The sequence below is a fragment of the Otolemur garnettii genome, unplaced genomic scaffold (genome assembly GCF_000181295.1).
Source record: "Otolemur garnettii isolate 467f Iridium unplaced genomic scaffold, OtoGar3 scaffold00142, whole genome shotgun sequence".
NCBI lineage: Eukaryota > Metazoa > Chordata > Mammalia > Primates > Galagidae > Otolemur > Otolemur garnettii.
This window is the reverse complement of record NW_003852537.1, coordinates 605,152-611,067: the sequence shown is the minus strand read 5'-3', so window position 1 is coordinate 611,067 and position 5,916 is coordinate 605,152. Positions and strand designations below refer to the sequence as shown.

General features: G+C 52.6%; 1 pseudogene across 1 annotated transcript; it reads left to right on the top strand.

The window, feature by feature from the left end:
* The first annotated feature begins 4,189 nt into the window (after nt 1-4,189).
* LOC100963457 lies at nt 4,190-5,916 on the top strand (annotated as a pseudogene). Its single transcript, XR_001161644.2, has 2 exons — nt 4,190-4,221; nt 4,440-5,916. The product of XR_001161644.2 is annotated as a trifunctional enzyme subunit alpha, mitochondrial pseudogene (transcript).

The window sequence follows — 5,916 nt, the reverse complement described above, 5'->3', positions numbered from 1 at the left end:
GCCTTGGCTAGGCCTTTTCTTCTTTGGGAGTTAAGAGATAAGAAGAAAGATAGAATCAAAAGGGGATGTGGTCTCCATGAGGGGCTGGGGTTGGCTCAAGGACAGAGCAGACTGTCCTAATTTCATCTCTCCTTCCCCTCCTGGATTAGGGGTGGGGAGGGCCTTCCTGTCCCTGCAGACCTTACTGAGGAACATCATGGCTAGGAAGATAGATTAGGGGTCCTATAGCCCCCAGTTGTGATGGTCTGCACATCCCCACCATGTCCTACAATAGCAGCAAAGGCCCCTGGGGCTTCAGCCCAAGACAAGTCCCTGTGGTCTGGCCTGGTGTCCCTATAATGGGCATCCTGTTATAGCCTGGGCCAAGGCCCTGATGCCCTCCTTCCACAGAGTTGGCAATCAGAGGATGGGGCGGAGCCTGGGAGCCACCTGAAATCTGCCTATTGTTACTTCCTCCATCTCCTCTCAGGGGCAGGCAAAGAGGCCTCATAGACATGGACTAAACACATGCTCACCTACAACAAATTGTCCTACTTGGAGCCAGCCCTCCTGCCTATAGGCCCATCACACCTTTACCACACATGACAATGTAGGTGAGAGAGCTATGTAAGCTCCCTAGGAACATGCAGCTCCAGGTGGCAAGAGGAAATGTGGTCCCACAGCCAGGCTGAGGCCACATCCACAGCTCAGATAGTAGTGGGGAGGGAGATGCACCTATCACTGATCCCTTCCTTGGACATGGGGTGGGGAGGAGAGAATCCCAGGCAGTGCCAGCTGCCAAGCAGGAGCCACCCCCTCTACCTGGCCCAGGGACTGCTGCCCAGAGGTTGTGTCCACTTGGGAGTCCTCAGCCCAGCATGCCAACCCAGGACCCAGACCTGACCAGCTGTCAGCTCGGTAGTGCATGGAAAGAGGGTGCCTGTGGTGGTGGGGCCTCCTGCAGTCGGTCTTCCTCCTCTACTTCCTCCTCAAAGCAGCACTCAGCACTGGCCTAGTCAGCTCCATTGTTCCTCCAGTCTGGGGGCTCAAAGAAGAGAGGAGGAGGCTGTGTGTGGTGGCTCATGCCTGCCCGTAATCCTAGCACTCTGGGAGGCCAAGTGAGTGGATTGCTTTAGTTCACAGGTTTGAGACCAGCCTGAGCAAGAGCGAGACCTGTCTCTAAAAGTAGCTGGGCATTGTGGCAGGTGCCTGTAGTTCCAGCTACTCAGGAGGCTGAGGCAGAATTGCTTGAGCCCAAGAGTTTGAGGTTGCTGTGAGCTATGATGCCATAGCACTCTACCGAGGGTGACAAAGTGAGACTGTCTTTTAAAAAAAAACTCTTCAGGGAGGCAGGGCTTGGGGAAGGAGCTGTCCAGGAAGGAGGGAGGGAATATCCTTGGGACCCTCTCCAGACCTGGGACAGGGGTGTGGGATGGTGGGCCTTTCAGGGTCTCAGGGGAAGCCTGGGGAGAATCCCAAGAAAGCTGTGCTTCTGTAGGAAGGGACAAAGGGAGATCTTTGAGGGACCCCAATCCCCTCAGGGTGACTTTCCCGCCCTTGAGTGGGGTGGAGCCTTCTGGCCTGAGTCTAGCTTTCACAAGCTCAGGAGATCGCAGCTCCACCTGGTGTCTGTAGAACTCAGAGCTAAACATCTTGAGACCACGAAGTCTCCCCACAGCTGGCCTAAGCCCCCTTTACCCAAGAAGAGGTTTCAGCTTTGAGCAGACCTAGGTTTGAATCCCAGGGGCCACTCCCTAGCTGTGTCACCCAGAGCAGCTCCACTTAGCTCGTTGGGCACAGAAAAGGGGTGAGGAGGCCTGGGTAGGAGTGGGTGCATTGTAAACCATAGGGCTCCCAAAGTCCAAGAACTTCTTCAGGGAGTTATCTCATTTAGGATGTACAGCAACCCACGCAGTGGCTGTTCTCAGGACGCCTACCTAACAGCAGCCTGCCTGGCGGGGCTCACAGCTGGGAAAAGAGGGGCTTCCAGGGAAGCCAGCAGGAGGCGGCCCCCGCCCAGGACCCGTGAGGCAGATGCCCGGTGGCCCAGCGTCCCCACGAGGTGTCGCGGCTGACGCTCTGGCGGAAGTTCCTGGAAAGCGAGGGCCCACCGCACCTGGACAAAGGACGCCAGTCTGCAGCGGAGACCTGAGCAGCCGTGACCCACCCGCAACTGCTATTCCTGGCTCCGCAGCCTGGCCCTCCACTTCCTATCACTCGGGATCCCAGGACCCGAGCTTCTCCCCACGACAACCCTCGGGCCCTCGCCCGGGATTCCCAGCTACCCGCCGTCTGCCTCTTCCCCTACTCAGCCTACCCACTGTCCTGAAAAATCGCTCCCCATCCGCTGGGCCGTCTATCCTGAGCGGCCCTGGAACCCTCCTCCCCGCTCCAGCCCTCACCACTCTCTGCTCGCTCTGGAGATTGTCCCCAGGCTGCTGGACTCCTCCCTACCTGGGTCCGCCGCCTGTCCCTGCAGCCCTCCCCCACCCCTTCTACCTCCAATCCTGCCCCCCAGTCTGTGGCACTCTGCCCTGTCTGTGCCCCAGATTCCCGGTCCAGGCCTGGAGAGCCTGGACCCTTGCCGGGTGTGCTGTAGAGCGTTGGCATGTCAGGACCTCAATACAGCCTACTCGCGGGGAGGTGGCCCAGAGATCTTAACAGTGGATGGCAGAGGCTAGGAGCTATGGTGGAGGGGGGCGGAGATAAACCAGACTGAGGGGTGTGTGAGAGCAGGCCAGCAGTGAGAGGTAGCCCGGGCTAGGACCCGTGGTGGCTGAAGCAGGCCAGAGTGGGGCTGGAGAGCCTGCTGGTCCCTCCTGTTCTCACGGCCTCCCCCGGGCTACTTAGGGGAAATAAATTCCCAGGGAGAAACCACAGACTGTGATTCTGTCCCCAATATATGGACACACGAATAGGATAAGTCTATTGGCCCACACATGGGGTGGAGGGACAAGAGGTGCTCCAACTTTGGTTCTCACCAAGTTCTGAGGAGGGGAAGCCAATTACATCATACATGGACCCTCAAACTGCTTCATTTCAGCATCTGTGAAGTGGGTCAACTCACCCAGAAAGCTGGGCAGTCTAGAGGAAAGTCCAGGGCCTGATTCTTGTTAAGCAACAACCTTCTACCTGAGAGGGGCTGGGGACAGAGATGAAGGCACTCTACAGAAATTAGCAAGTTAGGTCTCTTATGTCAATTCCAGAAGGGGATAAACAGACAATGTTCCAAATGTTATAAGGAAAAGATCAGGGCACTCTGGGATGGAAAAACGGTACTTCTCTGACCATTCAAAACAAGATGACATTCAAGACCTCTGATGAGTGAAAGTTTTTCTAGGTGAAGACTGTGGGGGGAACCCTATTGGCAGGGGAAGTCCTAGGCAAAAAAGCCTTGAGTCTGGAACCTCCAGAGTCCAAAGCAGGTCTCTGTGCTTAAAACAGGATGAGCAAAGGACAGAGGAGAAGGGAATGAGGTGAGAGCAGCAGGCATCGACCACAGAGGGGATTTGGACTTTCTTACAAGGATGGTAGTCACCCTTCATGAGTTTTAAGCAGAGCAGTGGAATGATCAAATGTGTGTGATGAAAAGATCACTCTGGCTGGGGCTGGAGGAGGCTCTGTGTGCTGGAGTGTGTGTGTGTGTGTGTGTGTAGGAGGGATGAGAACAGGAAGCTGCTGCCATAATCGAGGTGGGACATGGGAGTGTCCAAGCCTAGGGGGTGGATAGTAGAGGAGAGAAGGGGGACAGATCCAAAATATAGTATTTTGGAGGCAAAATTGTTCCTGGCTGTGTGGAGAGAGGACAAGGACAGTCTCAAAGGTGACAACAGCTTCCCAGATAGAGCAACCAGGTGGGGGAGATGTCAGTGGCTGAGATGGAAGACTGAGGGAGAGCATGTTCCAGGGGAAAGTGACAAGTCAAGGGGCCTCTGAGACAGCTCAAGAGGAGATGCCCAAGGCACAGACAGGATGTCAGGTCAGTGATGCCTCTCCAACATCCAGGGAATATCTAAAGGGAAGGGTGAGATCCAGGTGCAAAATACTGACGAGAGAAATCTCAGTGTTCAATCACTGGAGAGAGACACCATGTTCACACATGGGAAGGCATATTGTTGACAGGTCAGTCTCCCCAGATTGATCTACAAAATCAAAACTATTCTCTTTTTTTTGGAGACAGAGTCTCAAGCTGTCGCCCGGGTAGAGTACCATGGCGTCGCTGGTTGTAGTTGTCATTGTTTGGTAGGCCCAGGCTGGATTTGAACCCGCCAGCTCTGGTGTATGTGGCTGGTGCCCTAGCCACTGAGCTACAGGTGCCGAGCCCAAAAATATTCTTAATCCTAATTTTAGCATAGTTCTCTGTGGAAATTTACCAGCAGATTTGATAGTTTGATTTATTATTTTAAAGTTTGGCTACTCTGGATGGGAAAGTTTCCCTAGCCAGGCCACAGATGCAAAAGCATTAAGAATGCAGAAAATGGCCTTTATCCTGTACCTCTGAAAATAATTGATGTAGCAAAGACTGAAATTGAACAAGAAAATGATGCTGGTTATCTCTCTGAATCTCAGAAATTTGGAGAGCTCGCAATAACCAAAGAATCAAAGGCCTTGATGGGAATTTACCATGGTCAGATTCTGTGCAAGAAGAATAAATTTGAAGTTCCACAGAAGGATATGAAGGATCTGGCTATTCTTGATGCAGGGCTCATAGGAGCTGGCATTGCCCAGGTCTCCGTGGATAAGGGGCTAAAGACTTTACTTAAAGATGCTACACTCACTGGGCTAGGCCAGGGACAGCAGCAAGTGTTCAAAGGGTTGAATGATAAAGTGAAGAAGAAAGCTCTAACATCATTCGAAAGGGATGCTATCTTTAGCAACCTTACTGGGCAGCTCAATTACCAAGGTTTTGAAAAGGCCAACATGGTGATTGAAGCTGTTTTTGAGGACCTTAGTTTCAAACACAAAGTGCTAAAGGCAGTAGAAGCGGTGATTCCAGAGTATTGTGTCTTTGCCGGTAACACATCTGCTCTGCCTATCTGTGAAATTGCTCCTGTCAGCAAAAGACCTGACAAGGTGATTAGCATGTACTACTTCTCTCCTGTGGACAAGATGCAGCTGCTGGAGATTATCAAAACGGAGAAAACTTCCAAGGGCACAATTGCTTCAGCTGTAGCAATCAGTCTCAAGCAGGGGAAGGTCATCATTGTGGTTAAGGATGGGCCTGGCTTCTACACAACCAGGTGTCTTGCACCCATGATGTCTGAAGTCATCTGAATACTCTAGGAAAGAGTTGACCCCAAGAAGCTGGATTCCTTGACCACAAGCTTTGGCTTTCCTGTGGGTGCTGCCACATTGGTGGATGAAGTTGGCGTGGATGTAGCAAAACATGTAGCAGAAGAACTAGGCAAAGCCTTTGGGGAGCTGTTTGGAGGTGGAAGCCTAGAACTACTGACACAGATGGTGTCCAAGGGCTTCCTCGGTCGTAAGTCTGGGAAGGGCTTTTATATCTACCAGGAGTGTATAAAGGATAAGAACTTGAATTCTGACATGGATGGTATTTTGGCAAGTCTGAAGGTGTCTTCTAAGTCTGAAGTCTCCTCTGATGAAGACATCCAGTACCACCTGTTGATAAGATTTGTGAATGAGGCAGTCATGTGCCTGCAGGAAGGGATCTTGGCCACACCTGCAGAGGGAAACATTGGAGCAGTCTTTGGGCTCAGCTTCCCACCTTGTTTTGGAGGGCCTTTCAGATTCACAGATCTGTACAGTGCTCAGAAGATAGCAGACAGGCTCAGGAAGTGTGAGGTTGCCTATGGAAAACAGTTCACTCCATGCCAGCTGCTAACTAACTACACCAACAATCCTAACAAGAAGTTCTACCAGTGAGTGGGGCCTTTGCCCTGCCCGGTCGGCGCACTAACCCCGGCTGCCAGCAGT